Here is an 18137-nt window from a genome sequence, read left to right on the forward strand (position 1 = left end):
ACCCTAACTAGCTCAGAAAAGGAAAAACAATATCATTGACAATATTTTTATGTTCCGGGTAAAGTCCGGTTGTTCGGTTGGTTATTGATCCGTTAAAGTGCTAAATAAGCATTTAAAGTGTCTTTAATATTATTTTTAGTGACACAATGAATTCCTGACACTTTGGAAAGTGTCTAGTATTATTTTCCCATGTTTTTGCACTTTACTAGTTAAATTAAATGCTGAATTTTGTAATAAAGTGCAGGATTTTGTAGTTAGAGCATGTTTTAGGCACGTCCGGTCACTATTACTATCACCTAGTGACGCAGTTTTACAATCCTCACCTCCCTACACTCCCTACCAGTGTAGTAATCTAATTCCGGCTCAGACTGGCCTCAGAGACAGTGTCTGTCTAGTGCTGGCTATATCAACATGTTTCTAGGTTATCCGTTCATTGTGCTACTGTGCTTTTGTGCATCAAGTTTGTCACTATAGTTCTGTGTAAATAATGGAGTAACTATAGTTCTGTGTAAATACTGGAGTGACAACAATAAAGTATGATGCATGTATATGTATGTATCAGAATTCAAGTAGCAGTTTAACCACAATTGTAAGCAAGCACAGTAATTAAGCATTAATTAAATATTAATTAATTCGTACAGATACCTGATTTGGTGAGGGTTGTCACACGTTTTGGACAAAAGACATGTTGATTATTAGGGAAAAATACGAGATAAAGAATGGGGGGTTTGGGAAAGGATCGTTATGAGAAGGATATATGGAGGATAGAGTTTCAGACAATGTTTCATTCAAAGGGGATGGATCAGGGGCACATGTGACAGATGTTAAAGGGGTTGGCGTCGATGTCCATGTCAGAGACGCAGATAGGGGCGTAGATGGTAAGGGTTCTGTCAAGTCAGATGATATCGGCAAAATTCATCTGGTGTCATTTGAGGAATGTACAATAATTATGTTAATTTGAGAATGCACATGTGCATATTTGTGATAATCATATTAATGTTATGTATGAAGAATGCACATGTGCATAATTGGTTATAACAAATAATGTTATTTATGAAAAAATGCACATGTGCATTAGTAGTATAAAATTAGTAGTATAAAAAAGGTGGATGCAAATGTTATGTAGTAAAGAATAGTTAAAATAAAGTTGATGCACATACAAAAAAAATTTATGCACATGTGCACAATGGTTTGGTGTTAGCATTAAAGTTAATAATTATACTAGTTTTATATAATGCACGTGTGCATAATGAATATCAATAATGCATAACATGTAATGAATATAACAAATAATATTTCAATTGTACATATTAGTTTTATTACATTTATATGTGTTCATAATCATGAACATATGGGATTAATCCAACAATTAATGGATGAGACATTGAGGACGAAAGCATTGCTAGTTACAATGTTGGATGAAGCATGTTCAAAATATCTAAAAACGAGAATGTCATAGAGCTTGTTAGACAGTATGATAAGGTGTTTAGAGGCGAACACAAAATGGCAGAATTGATAATTAGTACTGGTACAATTGATGGTAACGAAAAGGACAAAGTGGATACCGTGACGGGTCGTGTGGAAGGATCAATGGAAGGTGCGGGTAAGTTGGCAGATACATTGGCAAATGCGGATAAAGGTGTCGTTAAGGGACAAGTGAAGGGAAAATCGCATGATAAAAATGAAGTCGATTATTCGATACCAAGATTCATGCTGTTATCACAAAGTTCACAGAGCTCGCCAGATCTAGAAGTTGAATCAAGTGTGCATGGGAATGTTATTGAAATGAATGAATGTTGAATGATGATGAAAAATTGATATGGCAATATCTATTGACGGTTATGGACGATAAACGAGGGTAAGTATAATTATGAATGTTGTAGTTTTATTACATGTTTTGTATTGACATTATGACAAACTGAATTACAAACTTATGTTATAGGGGAGAACGTAATAAAAAGAATGATAAAAAGAATGATGATGAGGAGATAGACGTCGAACAGGAAATGAAGGAGATAAAGTTGACGTTCAAGTAAGTTTACATATGCATTATGACTATTATTACTTGTAATATTAATGTTGTTATTATTATTAGGATTCCTATTATTATCGTTGGTTGATGCACATGTGCATATACAGTTATGCATTATGACATATGGACACCATATGTCACATGAATTATATTATTATAAATATTGCTTATAATGCATGTAATGTGTTTGATGCACATGTGCATAAAAAAAGAAAATTAATGAAATGTATGTGATGTATGCAACAACTATATATTTGAAACTCAACACGGAATGTCAACCAGAGCATTTTTTATAAACACACTCGAAGAAGAAAAGTGGATTTCACAAAATGTAATAGATTGTTGGGCGGAACTGTCGAACTATATGGAGAAGAAAGAAAACCCGTCAGGAAAAAGGAGGTTATGGTGTGACAACTCGAATTTCCAAGATTCCTTTTTCGCATTTATTGCACATTTATTGATTGTTTAATTGTTTGCTTGCACAATTATTTGCTGTGAAACTGTAACGTTTTTGATTCAGTTAAGTATATGTGTTGATTATGAAAGATTTGTCAAATGTATGAATGTGGTGGTGAAACTGTGAACTATTTTAAGATGGTGTGCTATTGTAAATTATGATACTTAGGGATGCATAGAGTAATTAGTGAAACTCTAATCATTGTTAACCCTAATCCCTTTTCACTAATCATTTTCACAAAAACCAAAGCACTGTATTCTCTAATCCCCTAGCAAGCATCATCACCACCATCATTGGCACAAGACATTCATCACTTTTGATTCCTCTCTTTCTCTAGAATCATCCAAGGTAATTGTGTAATCATTGTTTATTGGCTGCTTGATTGTTATCAATGCTTGATTCTTGTAATTCTTGTAAACCCTAGTCTTCATGTGATGGTTCTGTGTTTTTGATTTATGTTGATTAGTGTGATATGAAGATGATTCATCGTATAATCCATTGTCTGATGAATTAGATGCATGATATGATAGAACGCTTGATTGTTGATTTGGTTTCTTCTATGCAAAAGTAAAGCAATTAGGGTTTTGGATCGTATGAATGCTAATACGTAACTGATGTTCACGTGAATGATGTTCTGCTCTCGATGATTGATTTACTTGTTGTTTGAGTTTTGTGCATGATTGATTGTCTGAGTTTGTGAATGATACAAGTCCGACTTTTAACATGATGATAAGGTCCAACCTTTAAACTCAAAACATAGTCCGAGCTCTTTTGGAAAAGAGATATGTCCGAACTCCTTAACACACATATATATGTCCGAGTTTTATCATGAGAACTAGGTCCGAGTTTTATAAGATGAGGTGGTCCGAATTTTTTTATAACCCAAGCATGTTGTCCGAAGTTTGATAAGTGTGTAAGGGGTCCGAGTTTTTACCCCTTACCCTTGTCCGACTTTCAACAACTAATAAAGGTCCGAGCTTCCTCACAACTCATGTATGTCCGAGTTTTAATGGGCAGCCCCTAGTCCGAGTTTGTTGAGGAGCCACCACTAGTCCGACTTTGTTTGGGCTCAAAATGGTCCGAGTTTGAGGAGGGGCTACCCCCCCTCATGTCCGACTTTTAATTCACCTCCCCTTGTCTGAGCTTTAAACCTCCCATGGTCCGACCTTTTGGCATTAGGCTTCTTGTCCGAGTTTATATGCTTGTGGGGGTGTTACCTCTTGTCCGAACTTTATAACATGGTTGATTGTCCGAGTATTAACTAGGAAGCCTAGCCTGAATGTTTGATGGTATAATGATGTAGCTCAATTGTTTGCTATTCACATGATCTGATTATTGGTTAGGTTGTTAACCTTATTAACTCTATTAGTAAGTAAACTATGTGAGGGTGTAATCCAGTTAAACACGTTGATTCTGTTATGACTGTAAAGATGTTAACTCAGTAGACATATAACATTGTTTGTGCGTGAATCCTGTTAAACGTGTTAACTTGGTAAAGTATGTTAGTTTCGTGTTCTTCCCGTCAAGCATGAAATGTATGAAGATGATTAACTGGTTGTAATGCATGATGTTAACCGTTACACACGCTTTGTGATGAACTTTGCTTGTAAAACCATACAAACATGAACTGACTGTGAACACATGCATAATCTAGGCTTTGATTGATTAATTGTGAGTGCATAACCTAGCATACCGAGCAAACCACGGTGAGCTCACACCCTTACTAAGGCATGGGATTCCCAAGGGCTTGGGAATGGGATTAAAGGAATGAGATTGACTAGATTCATACATACACTGTTACTAGACTACCATACCATCGTCCTCGGTTGTGCAGGACACATACGTAAAACCTACGTATACATATGCTACTCGCTATCCTCGGTTGTGAAGGATACTCACGTAAAACCTACGTGAACCTATACTCACTACTGCCTCGGTTGTGTCAGGCACTTACGTAAAACCTACGTAAACCCCCGCGTACCCCTATCCTCGGTTGTGAAGGATTACTTACGTAAAACCTACGTAAACTTGTACGTATTACTGTTCTCGGGATATGTAGAACACTTATGGTTACGAATAGTCTAGTGGTTATACAACATGGGAAGCCCCACCAATAGAACGTACTATCGGCCCAGTAGGGCCACATGTTACAAACAAACTTACTATTACGCATTTACTTTCTGTGAACTCGCTCAACTAGTTGTTGATACTCTGTTACATGCCTTGCAGGTCGTTAGATACATGGAGCTTGCACAGGGAGGAGCTGGTCGTTGTGGGCTTGGATCGTTATCATCTTGTTAAACACTTATGACATTTGATACTTTATTGTGATCGGTTTATTTATACGCTTCCGCTAAACAGTGATTAACTACTTATGTTTTGGAACACCTTTCATATTGGTGATTGAATGGCATTTACTTTTACTTATTAATTACATGTTCAATATGATTGGTGTCTTGATCCTGGTTAGTCACGCTCCCAAGCGGTGATACTCCGCAGGTGGATTTTGGGGGTGTGACAGATTGGTATCAGAGCCATTGGTTATAGAGAACTTGGTTTTAATATGGGAAAACGTTTTTATTAAAACCAGACTATAACCAGAGCAGTGCTCTCAACGATCCACAACGATGCTTCGCTCCACGTGCAAGACTCAACATCCTAGGTAATAAGGTTTATGTTTATTGCCTACTTGCTAGAATTGCATAGAACCTTGCTCGTAGTATGCTCAGATTACATTGCTTACTACTTGTTATTGCTTGAAAACACTTGTGTGCTTACACTCTTCTGTCATCGCACTATTCGCGAACCTTTCTCACTTATGTTGCCTTTGATGTGAAGATCAATGGTCGGACGAATTAACATGACACAAGCCCAGTTGACGGCTTTCGTTAATGAACAAGTTGTTGCGGCACTTGCAGCTGCTCAAGCAGGTAGTATACCCTGCAGTTTAGACTCACACTAGGATCTTTAGATCCTACATTAACTCTTGTGTTTAACCTTGTCCTATTCGTACACAATAGGTCAACACGCTCAGTAGCCCGTCTGCACTTTCAAGAACTTCATGGATTGTCGTCCTAGCACGTTTAGTGGCACTGAAGGAGCGGTTGGACTCCTCCACTGGTTTGAAAAGCTCGAGTCTGTGTTCGAGATGTGTGAATGCCCTGAGGCTCGCAGGGTTAAGTATGCCACTGGTACTTTGGAAGGGATCGCGTTAACTTGGTGGAACGCGCAAGTGCAGATCTTAGGGTTGGTAGTTGCTAACGCCACCCCTTGGAATGATTTCAAGGAACTGATCAAAAGGGAATACTGCACTCGGGAAGACATTCATAAGTTGGAAGACGAGCTGTATCATTTGAAAATGGTTGGGTCAGAGATCGAAGCTTATACTAAACGGTCAAATGAGCTGGCCGTGTTGTGTCCAACTATGGTGGACCCTCCAATCAAGCGCATTGAGTTGTACCTCAAGGGATTAGCGCCAGAGATTCAGAGCCATGTGACCTCGGCTAATCTTGACAACATTCAGGCTATTCAGCGCCTCGCTCGTCGTATCACAGATCAGGCAGTGGATCAGAACAGACTGCCTAAACGTATCAGCGCTACTGCTACCGCTACCACTGCTACTACACTTGCTACTCCCAGTGACAACAAGAGAAAATGGGATGGGGATTCTAGCAAGGGGTCAGCTTCAGTTCAGTCACAGGTTCAGCAGCGAAAGACTGACAGTTACCAGAGTCCCAGTCAGCATTCTTCAGGCAGTCACAAGCAGGGCGGATATCGAGGGAACCTCCCAAAGTGTAACAACTGCAACAGACACCACAGTGGCTAGTGTAACAAGGGTCGCTGTCAAAGATGCCTCAAGATGGGTCATGAGGCCAAAGATTGTAGAAGCCCTCGGCCTGCGAATCAGAATCAGCAGCAGCCACCAGCACAGCAGAATCAGCAGCAGGGCAACAAAGGATGTTTTCATTGCGGCGCAGAAGGGCACTTCAAAAGGCATTGCCCTCAGCTAAACAGGAACCAGAACAACAACAATAACAACAATCAGGGAAATGGCAACAACAACAATGGTGGGAACAACAACGGCAATGAAGCAAGGGGTCGTGCGTTTGTGTTGGGGCAGGGTGATGCCAGAAATGATCCGAACGTAGTTATGGGTAAGTTTCTTCTCGACCATATTTATGTTACTATTTTGTTTGATTCGGGTGCGGATACGAGTTATATGTCTTTGAAAATGAGTAAATTGTTAAAACGTACACCAACACCCCTAAACACCAAACATGTAGTAGAACTAGCAAATGGTAAAAGTGTAGAAGCCACGCATGTAGTCAAGGGTTGTAACATCGTTCTAGCGGGTCAAACCTTCTCGATTGATCTTATTCCTATAGTTCTGGGTAGTTTCGACATCGTCATCGGCATGGATTGGTTATCCAAGCAGCAGGCGGAGATCCTGTGCAAGGAGAAGATCATTCGTATTCCTCGTACGGGAAAGGAACCTCTCGAAGTTCAAGGCGACAAGAGTGGTGTTGTGGTTGGCATCATCTCTTTCTTGAAGGCTCAGAAATGCTTACGAAAGGGTCATACGGCTATCTTGGCGCTTGTTACTGATGCATCGACGAAAGAGAAAAGAATAGAGGATATTCCAGTTGTACGCGAATTTCCTCAAGTGTTTCCTGAAGATTTACCTGGTCTACCGCCTCATCGCCAGGTCGAGTTTCAAATCGAGCTAGCTCCAGGAGCAGTACCTATAGCTCGCGCACCATATCGTTTAGCTCCATCGGAACTGGAAGAACTATCAAAGCAACTACAAGAGCTCTTGGATAAGGGCTTCATTCTTCCAAGGTCTTCGCCTTGGGGAGCTCCAGTACTATTTGTGAAAAAGAAGGATGGCACTTTCAGGATGTGCATCGATTACCGCGAACTGAACAAGGTCACAGTGAAGAACCGCTATCCTCTTCCACGCATTGACGACTTATCCGACCAGTTGCAAGGGTCGAGTTACTATTCCAAGATTGATTTAAGGTCAGGGTATCATCAGCTGAGAGTCCGCGAGGAGGACATCTCCAAGACAGCATTCAGAACTCGCTACGGTCACTACGAGTTTCTTGTTATGCCATTTGGGCTTACGAACGCGCCTGCAGTATTCATGGAGCTTATGAACAGGGTGTGCAAACCCTATCTTGACAAGTTCGTCATTGTCTTCATCGACGACATTCTGATCTACTCCAAGAGTCAGGAGGAGCACGAGCAGCACTTACGTCTTATCTTGGAACTTCTTCAAAAGGAGCAACTGTACGCCAAGTTTTCTAAATGTGACTTCTGGCTTCATGAAGTCCACTTCTTAGGCCATGTGCTGAACAGGGATGGGATTCATGTCGATCCATCCAAGGTAGATTCGATCAGGAACTGGCCTGCACCGCGTACACCAACGGAAATACGCCAATTCTTGGGTTTGGCGGGGTATTACAGACGATTCATCAAGGACTTTTCGAAGATCGCACAGCCGCTCACTATGTTGACACAGAAAGGTGTTACCTATCGTTGGGGTAACACACAAGAAACTGCTTTTCAATACTTAAAGGATAGGCTTTGCAGCGCACCTATTCTCTCATTGCCAGAGGGCACGGATGATTTTGTAGTCTATTGCGACGCGTCGATATAGGGGCTTGGGTGTGTATTGATGCAACGGGATAAAGTTATTGCCTACGCTTCTCGTCAACTCAAGGTTCATGAACGGAACTACACGACGCACGATTTAGAGCTGGGAGCTGTTGTTTTTGCGCTTAAGATATGGCGACACTACCTGTACGGTACCAAGTGCACTATTTACACCGATCACAGGAGTCTCGAGCATATCTTCAAGCAGAAGGAACTGAATATGCGTCAACGACGATGGGTCGAGTTGCTTAATGATTACGAATGCGCCATCAAGTACCATCCAGGCAAAGCCAATGTTGTGGCTGACGCTCTCAGTCGAAAAGATACTTTACCTAGGCGTGTACGAGCCTTACAGCTCACCATTCAGTCTGATCTTCCCGCACAGATACGAGATGCTCAGGTGGAAGCATTGAAACCAGAAAACGTAAAGGCTGAAGCTTTACGTGGTTCGAGGCAACGATTAGAACAAAAGAAAGACGGCGCCTACTATGTAACAGGACGCATTTGGGTCCCACTATATGGCGGTTTACGAGAGCTTGTGATGGATGAAGCTCATAAGTCTCGCTACTCGATACATCCAGGTTCGGATAAGATGTATCACGATCTCAAAACAACATATTGGTGGCCTAGCATGAAAGCCCACATCGCTACTTACGTCGGCAAGTGTTTGACATGTGCAAAAGTCAAAGTGGAGTATCAGAAACCAGCGGGCCTACTTCAGCAGCCCAAGATACCACAATGGAAATGGGAAGAAATTTGCATGGATTTTGTTACAGGCCTACCTAGGTCCCAGCGTGGGAATGATACTATCTGGGTGATCGTAGATCGACTCACAAAGTCTGCTCATTTCTTGGCTATTAAGGAAACAGATAAGTTCTCTACCTTAGCAGACGTCTACTTGAAAGAAGTTGTTTCGAGGCACGGAGTGCCAACCTCTATTATTTCGGATCGGGATGCACGATTCATGTCAGAACTATGGCAAGCGATGCACAAAGCGTTTGGCTCTCTTTTAGACATGAGCACAGCATATCACCCTCAGACGGATGGGCAGTCTGAGCGCACGATTCAAACTCTAGAAGACATGCTTCGAGCGTGTGTTATCGATTTCGGCAATGGCTGGGAAAAGCATCTCCCTTTGGTGGAGTTTTCGTATAATAACAGTTATCACACCAGCATACAAGCCGCTCCATTCGAGGCATTGTACGGACGTAAATGCCGGTCACCTCTCTGTTGGGCAGAGGTGGGGGATAGTCAGATCACGGGTCCAGAGATTGTAGTGGACGCCACGGAAAAGATTGCACAGATACGACAACGCATGCCGGCAGCACGCGACCGTCAGAAAGCCTACGCGGACAAGCGTAGGAAGCCTTTGGAATTTCAGGTCGGGGACCGGGTTTTACTTAAAGTCTCACCCTGGAAGGGTGTGGTTCGTTTTGGCAAACGGGGCAAACTAAATCCGCGGTATGTCGGACCATTCGAGATCATTGAGAAAATAGGCAAAGTGGCCTACAAGCTAAACCTACCAGCTGAACTCGGTGCAGTTCACAATGTATTCCATGTGTCGAATCTGAAGAAGTGCCTGTCAGATGAGACCCTCATAGTTCCTTTTAAGGAACTCACTATCGACGAGCGGTTGCAGTTCGTCGAGGAACCAGTTGAAATCACGGACCGGGATGTTAAGGTCCTCAAAAGCAAGAGAATCCCTCTTGTTCGAGTTTGTTGGAACTCCCAACGTGGCCCAGAGTACACCTGGGAACGCGAAGACCAAATGAAAGAAAAGTACCCCCAGTTATTCGGAACCAATGCAACCACTACTGAGACTGAAGCTACTACTGCGGAATTTCGGGACGAAATTCCAAATCAACGGGGGGATGATGTGACAACCCAGGAAAACCAGTGAACAATACAGCTTACCTAGCTTCCTCAGTGAGTGCGTACCAAATTTCGGGACGAAATTTCTTTTAAGTTGGGGATAATGTGACAACTCGAATTTCCAAGATTCCTTTTTCGCATTTATTGCACGTTTATTGATTGTTTAATTGTTTGCTTGCACAATTAGTTGCTGTGAAACTGTAACGTTTTTGATTCAGTTAAGTATATGTGTTGATTATGAAAGATTTGTCAAATGTATGAATGTGGTGGTGAAACTGTGAACTATTTTGAGATGGTGTGCTATTGTAAATTATGATACTTAGGGATGCATAGAGTAATTAGTGAAACTCTAATCATTGTTAACCCTAATCCCTTTTCACTAATCATTTTCACAAAAACCAAAGCACTGTATTCTCTAATCCCCTAGCAAGCATCATCACCACCATCATTGGCACAAGACATTCATCACTTTCGATTCCTCTCTTTCTCTAGAATCATCCAAGGTAATTGTGTAATCATTGTTTATTGGCTGCTTGATTGTTATCAATGCTTGATTCTTGTAATTCTTGTAAACCCTAGTCTTCATGTGATGGTTCTGTGTTTTTGATTTATGTTGATTAGTGTGATATGAAGATGATTCATCGTATAATCCATTGTCTGATGAATTAGATGCATGATATGATAGAACGCTTGATTGTTGATTTGGTTTCTTCTATGCAAAAGTAAAGCAATTAGGGTTTTGGATCGTATGAATGCTAATACGTAACTGATGTTCACGTGAATGATGTTCTGCTCTCGATGATTGATTTACTTGTTGTCTGAGTTTTGTGCATGATTGATTGTCTGAGTTTGTGAATGATACAAGTCCGACTTTTAACATGATGATAAGGTCCGACCTTTAAACTCAAAACATAGTCCGAGCTCTTTTGGAAAAGAGATATGTCTGAACTCCTTAACACACATATATATGTCCGAGTTTTATCATGAGAACTAGGTCCGAGTTTTATAAGATGAGGTGGTCCGAATTTTTTATAACCCAAGCATGTTGTCCGAAGTTTGATAAGTGTGTAAGGGGTCCGAGTTTTTACCCCTTACCCTTGTCCGACTTTCAACAACTAATAAAGGTCCGAGCTTCCTCACAACTCATGTATGTCCGAGTTTTAATGGGCAGCCCCTAGTCCGAGTTTTTTGAGGAGCCACCACTAGTCCGACTTTGTTTGGGCTCAAAGTGGTCCGAGTTTGAGGAGGGGCTACCCCCCCTCATGTCCGACTTTTAATTCACCTCCCCTTGTCCGAGCTTTAAACCTCCCATGGTCCAACCTTTTGGCATTAGGCTTCTTGTCCGAGTTTATATGCTTGTGGGGGTGTTACCTCTTGTCCGAACTTTATAACATGGTTGATTGTCCGAGTATTAACTAGGAAGCCTTGCCTGAATGTTTGATGGTATAATGATGTAGCTCAATTGTTTGCTATTCACATGATCTGATTATTGGTTAGGTTGTTAACCTTATTAACTCTATTAGTAAGTAAACTATGTTAGGGTGTAATCCAGTTAAACACGTTGATTCTGTTATGACTGTAAAGATGTTAACTCAGTAGACATATAACATTGTTAGTGCGTGAATCCTGTTAAACGTGTTAACTTGGTAAAGTATGTTAGTTTCGTGTTCTTCCCGTCAAGCATGAAATGTATGAAGATGATTAACTGGTTGTAATGCATGATGTTAACCGTTACACACGCTTTGTGATGAACTTTGCTTGTAAAACCATACAAACATGAACTGACTGTGAACACATGCATAATCTAGGCTTTGATTGACTACTTGTGAGTGCATAACCTAGCATACCGAGCAAACCAAGGTGAGTTCACACCCTTACTAAGGCATGGGATTCCCAAGGGCTTGGGAATGGGATTAAAGGAATGAGATTGACTAGATTCATACATACACTGTTACTAGACTACCATACCATCGTCCTCGGTTGTGCAGGACACATACGTAAAACCTACGTATACATATGCTACTCGCTATCCTCGGTTGTGAAGGATACTCACGTAAAACCTACGTGAACCTATACTCACTACTGCCTCGGTTGTGTCAGGCACTTACGTAAAACCTACGTAAACCCCTGCGTACCCCTATCCTCGGTTGTGAAGGATTACTTACGTAAAACCTACGTAAACTTGTACATATTACTATTCTCGGGATATGTAGAACACTTATGGTTATGAATAGTCTAGTAGTTATACAACATGGGAAGCCCCCACCAATAGAACGTACTATCGGCCCAGTAGAGCCACATGTTACAAACAAACTTACTATTACGCATTTACTTTCTGTGAACTCGCTCAACTAGTTGTTGATACTCTGTTACATGCCTTGCAGGTCGTTAGATACATGGAGCTTGCACAGGGAGGAGCTGGTCGTTGTGGGCTTGGATCGTTATCATCTTGTTAAACACTTATGACATTTGATACTTTATTGTGATCGGTTTATTTATACGCTTCCGCTAAACAGTGATTAAGTACTTATGTTTTGGAACACCTTTCATATTGGTGATTGAATGGCATTTACTTTTACTTATTAATTACATGTTCAATATGATTGGTGGCTTGATCCTGGTCAGTCACGCTCCCAAGCGGTGATACTCCGCAGGTGGATTTTGGGGGTGTGACATATGGTGTTATACCACAACAATCGTAAGTGTGTCATAATTTATGATTAAAAATGTGACAACTCGAGTTTCCAAGATTCCACTTTCGCATTTATTGCATGTTCACTGCTTGTTTAGTTATTCAATTGCACAATTGGTTTGCTTTGTAACTGTATATGTTTTGGATTCGATAAAGTGTATTGTAATTGTGCATGGTTATGTGCTACTTGTGAAAGATTTGACAAATACTTAAATGTGGTGATGAAACTGTAAATTGTATATCTTGTGCATGTAGTATGTGATAAATAATTCTTAAGGGTGCTTAGTGCTAATAGTGAAACTCTAATCATTCTTAACCCTAATCCCTTTTCACTAATCATCACCCAAGAATCCAAGCACGTACTTTCACTTTCTCTAATCCTCTCTAGCAATCATCATCATCATCATTGGCACAAGTTCCTCATCACTCTTGATTTCCTCTCTTTGTCTAGAATCAATCTAAGGTAATGGTTTGATGATTGTTTGTTACTATCAATTCTTGATTTTGTGTTTCATGTAAACCCTAGTTCTCCATATGATATTTTGTGTTTAATTGATTCTGATTTGTTGTGAAATGGTTATGGTTGTTGTGGAATCATTTGCTTGATGATTAAGATGCAAGATATGTTAGAATGATCGATTGATAATTGATTATTGCACTGTGAAAATGTATGAAATTAGGGTTTTGGACCGAAGAACGTAACTGTGATTGTAGAGAACGTAACTGTTACAATTATTACAATGGAATTGAAAATTTCATGAATTATGTTTGTCCGACCTTTGAATGTTATGCTTAATGTCCGAACTTTTGATGTTTGTAATAGTCCGATATTTGTAAGTTATCATATGGTCCGACCTTTGTGGTTAGATGATAGTCCGAATTTTGATTATGGAGCCTTGGTCCGGATTTTAACAAGTAAACATGGGTCCGACTTTTTGGCCAAGATGGTTGTCCGAGTTTTAAAGGCTCAAAGCCTTGTCCGAGTTTTAAAAGAGTGCTTTGGTCCGAGTTTTGTTGTATCAACCCTTGTCCGACTTTTGGAGAGGAAATGGAAAGTCAGAGTTTTTGCAAGCCTTGTCCGAGTTTTAAGGGGCATGGCCCTGTCCGAATTTTTAAGGGGGGACACCCCTGGTCCGACTTTCACACTAGGGAAGGGAATGTCAGGGTTTTTGCAATGTTGTCCGACCTTGTGAAGGCCCCCACCCCCTGTCCGAGTTTTTAGGTAAGGAAGCCCCCCCCCCCCAATGCTTCCTTGTCCGAGTTTTGAAGGGAGAAAACCCTAGAGTCCGAATTTCTGGTCCTGGAATGTTGGCTGATCTTTTGCTTGTGTTGTTGTGTCCAACCTCTGTGATTTAAACATGATGTTACCCTGATTGTATGACTAAAAGTCCTAATTTCACTATATGATGTATGATGTCTGACTTTTGATGATACAAGACTTTCAATTGAGATGCATAGACTGAAGTTCATATGAGGTGTATGTTCTGTATATGACTGTATGCTATTGAATGAAATTACATGATCTTGTATGTGTGAATAGTCTCATCATATCATTCTGTACACAACTATCACACAGATCACAACTGATGTCAAAGACTTGTAAACCCTACTTGAATGTAACACTTACATCGAATCATGTGCAATGTATCCTAGGTCGTGTGTAACGGACTTAGACATTTAATTAACTCTAGAAGCAATAACATACCGAGCAAACCAAGGTGAGTTCACACAGCCAAGGCATGGGGTTCCCAGGGTGGGAATGGGTTTGGATTATTATTTACTTGTACTTACCTAGCTTATGGAACGTAGTTATATGGTCCTCGGGTGAGGATGGGTTATTGATAAGATACGACTAGACTAGTGATACTTATAGAACTGATCTTCGCACACACGCCGGGGTTGGCCGCGATATTATGACTAATCTTCGCACACATGCCTAGGAAGGCTGCGAACTATACACTAAACTTCGCACATGTGCCGGGTGGCCGCGATACAAATATACCTAGTCTAGAATACTTGGGAATTTTCCCTAATCTTCGCATACATGCCTAGAGGGCCGCGATACGAACTAATACGACACATGACTTAATGAACGAACACAAGGCTTACTAAACTATTACCATTACTGAACTATTAACTGTGAACTGTGAACTCGCTCAACTAGTTGTTGACTCTCTGCTGCATGCCTTGCAGGACCTTAGGTACATATGGAGCTTGCACAGGAAGGATCAGGTCGTTGTGGAGCATGGATCGTGGATGTTATGTTAAACTTTATGACACATGAACCTATTACATACATTGGGTTTTCATATTATGCTTCCGCTGCTTAAACTATCTTTGGTTTGAACATCAATTGTATTGAATTGGGGTTTTTTTTTTTTTTTTTTTTTTTTTTTTTTTTACAAACTACTTCGATTATTATATTCTATGTTCAATATGATTGATGGCTTGATCCTGGTCATGTCACGCCTCCAAGCGGTGGTACTCCGCGTGTGGATTTTGGGGGTGTGACAAAAAACAATTGTGAATACATTAAATATTATTTGTGCATGACATGTATTGATGAAATACGTGCAGCCAGAGTATATGCTAAAGGCGAAACAAACAGAAAAAGGGCGTTTGCAACAATAACATCGCATGTGAAAGAGGTGGTTGAGTGTGACAACGAACTGTTGAAGTTGAGAGATTTCAACATTATAATTGTACCCATGATTGAAAAAAAAACATTGCTACATGATTTGTTTTGATTTGGATAACGCAACGGTTGAAGTGGTTGATAATATGCATGATAGCTTCGCGTATTACAAGATGACACCAGGAAAAGGAACAGGAAAATGAACGAGTTTTAGAAGTTTAGGGTCGCCTTCTAAAGTAATAAGTATGTATTTAATATTTAGTGTTATATTTGTGAATAATTATATTGATTTATGATAATGTATTTATGCATTACAGAAACATTACATTGTTGGTTATTTGAAAGATGTCGGACACGCAACGGCATCACGCATGGTGAACGCAAATGTGACGATAAAGTGGTTGGGATGGGAAACGACTGACAATTTTAACGACGGCGGTGTGTTCACGATGCGACACATGGAAATGTATAAAGGTAGCGATATTAGCTTTGAATGCGGTTTTAGTACCAATAAAGCTATTCAGAAGATGCAGATGTAAAATTTGAGGATGAAAATAGCGACAAAGCTGTTGTTATCAGATGCAAATGTATATAAAGGAACCGTTATGGAGCTCGCAAAGGAGACGATACATGGAATGAAAGATGAAAAGGTGCGGAAGATGTTAAACGAAGAGGCGTTGAAACAAGAAGAATGTTGGAGGATGCTTAGCAAGTGGAAAACGGATCAGAAAATATAGGCTGTGTGTGTAGGTTACAACTTATTTCACATTTCATGTTTTTGTTTGGTTATACATTTTATGTTCTTGGTTGGTTAGACGTGTATAGTTGTTGTGATGTGGGTTGATATCAGTTGGTACTTAGTTGATAATTAGTTAGTTGATAACTGGAGTGTGTTATGGTTGATTTGATATGCGCAAGTGCATGGTTAGACATTTTATGTTTATTATTTCACGTTTTATGTTTGGTTTACATCAGTTGATACTTAGTTGATAATTAATTAGTTATTAGTTGATAATTAATTAGTTGATAATTGGATTATGTTATGGTCGATTTGATATGCACATGTGCAATAATATGGTTAAATGACCCATATGCACATGTGCATAAAGTGATATAAATGCATGTTATTAGTTAAAAATTTATTTGTTTGTTAAAATATGTCATGTTACGTTGATTAATAAATTAAATGACCCGTATGCACATGTGCATACAGTATGTGCATAAAGTGATAAAACGCGCAGATTAAAGGTTAAGTTTGTATAATGTATTACAATTGGGTATATTTAACAAATGGTTTTAAATTCATATTAGTAACATGTATAATGTTAAACAATATTATATAGATAAACAAGTGGGTTAAAAAACGGTATATATAACTTGTAAATACATATGCACATGTGCATACGGCAAGTTAAGCATCAATATCAATAATGTAAGTTAAATGGGTATTAATAAAAAATAAACAAAACAAACATTGGTAGTCATAATTAGATAAGTTCGGTAATCATAAGTTGTAATATATAATACATCAATCAAGAATCACGAGCTATGTTGGATGGTTTGCGACGTCTGGTTGAACGCCTAAGGGTTTGATCAGGCTCAAAAGACTGTTCAGATTCACACCTAACATTTGTTCGCTCGTGTCACACCCTGGCTTTGCGGAAGCGTTGGTTTATTTGGTGTGACTTCTTAATACCATAGCAACAATCATAACAATGCTATATGATAAAAACATGAGATATTCACCCGTTAATAGAGTTTAGAAAAACACCATATTATACTTGTCTTAAAACATCAATCACAAAATAAGTTACAAACCTTGACTTGATTTAATGAGTTTGTAAAAACTTAGCAAAAGACTTTAAACAATACTAGGTTTAGGGATATGTAACCCGTCCAGGAAGAGGTTACACCTTCTAAACCCTGGATGACTTCTTTATTCAAACGCAGCTTGAAAATACGTGCATACCGTGCCAGATCCATTAGTTCCCTGAAATACATGTAGTTTGAAAAATCAACATAAAGTTGAGCGAGTTCATGTGTAAGTGAGTATGTATAAATCTTTGTAAATATGTCTGTATGTATGAAAATCCCTGGTATGTAGCAATTAAGGAAAAAGAGATCACCATTGGGTTGCAAAGCCAATGATATGTGTGAAGTGATGCAGGAAGACTCAAACCTAGCGGATTTGTGCGTCGGGCACTTAGTCACCACCTGGTTCACTCAGCGGACTCAGGAGTGGGGCTCGCTACACCCAAATAGATCTATCACTAATATCCCTCGGTCCTACGACGAGGATTAACGGCCTCTAGTTTCTGCCTACCCACTCATATGATCTAAGTAGTAACCCTCCTTAAGCTAACCATACCATGTATAAAAGTACCCGTAATCATTGTAACATGTATTTCACCCCCGAAGTATAAAAACTGAAAACAATTAAGAGAAAAGGGGGACATGAACTCACAGTATTGCGTCTTCGTACTTGTAACCCAAATCCCCGCGGCAAACACGACTACCTACAATGGTCTAACGTCTATTAGACGAACGAGTCGTGCCTTGTCTTAGTATGTATGTTTTTGAGTTACGATTATGGTATTATTCCAAGTTATAATAATTGTATTTAGTTTTCGAATAATTGTTTATACAATATTTCGGTATTAGTACTTCTCAAGTATTCGTATTCGTTTCTCCTTCCCAAGGATGGGGGTTTTTAATACATGTATGCTTTATAATTCCGAAAATATATTTTAACTCCCACTTAGAAAATATACTTAACTTATTTGTCCAAAATAAC

Source organism: Helianthus annuus, chromosome 4 (genome assembly GCF_002127325.2).
Source record: "Helianthus annuus cultivar XRQ/B chromosome 4, HanXRQr2.0-SUNRISE, whole genome shotgun sequence".
NCBI lineage: Eukaryota > Viridiplantae > Streptophyta > Magnoliopsida > Asterales > Asteraceae > Helianthus > Helianthus annuus.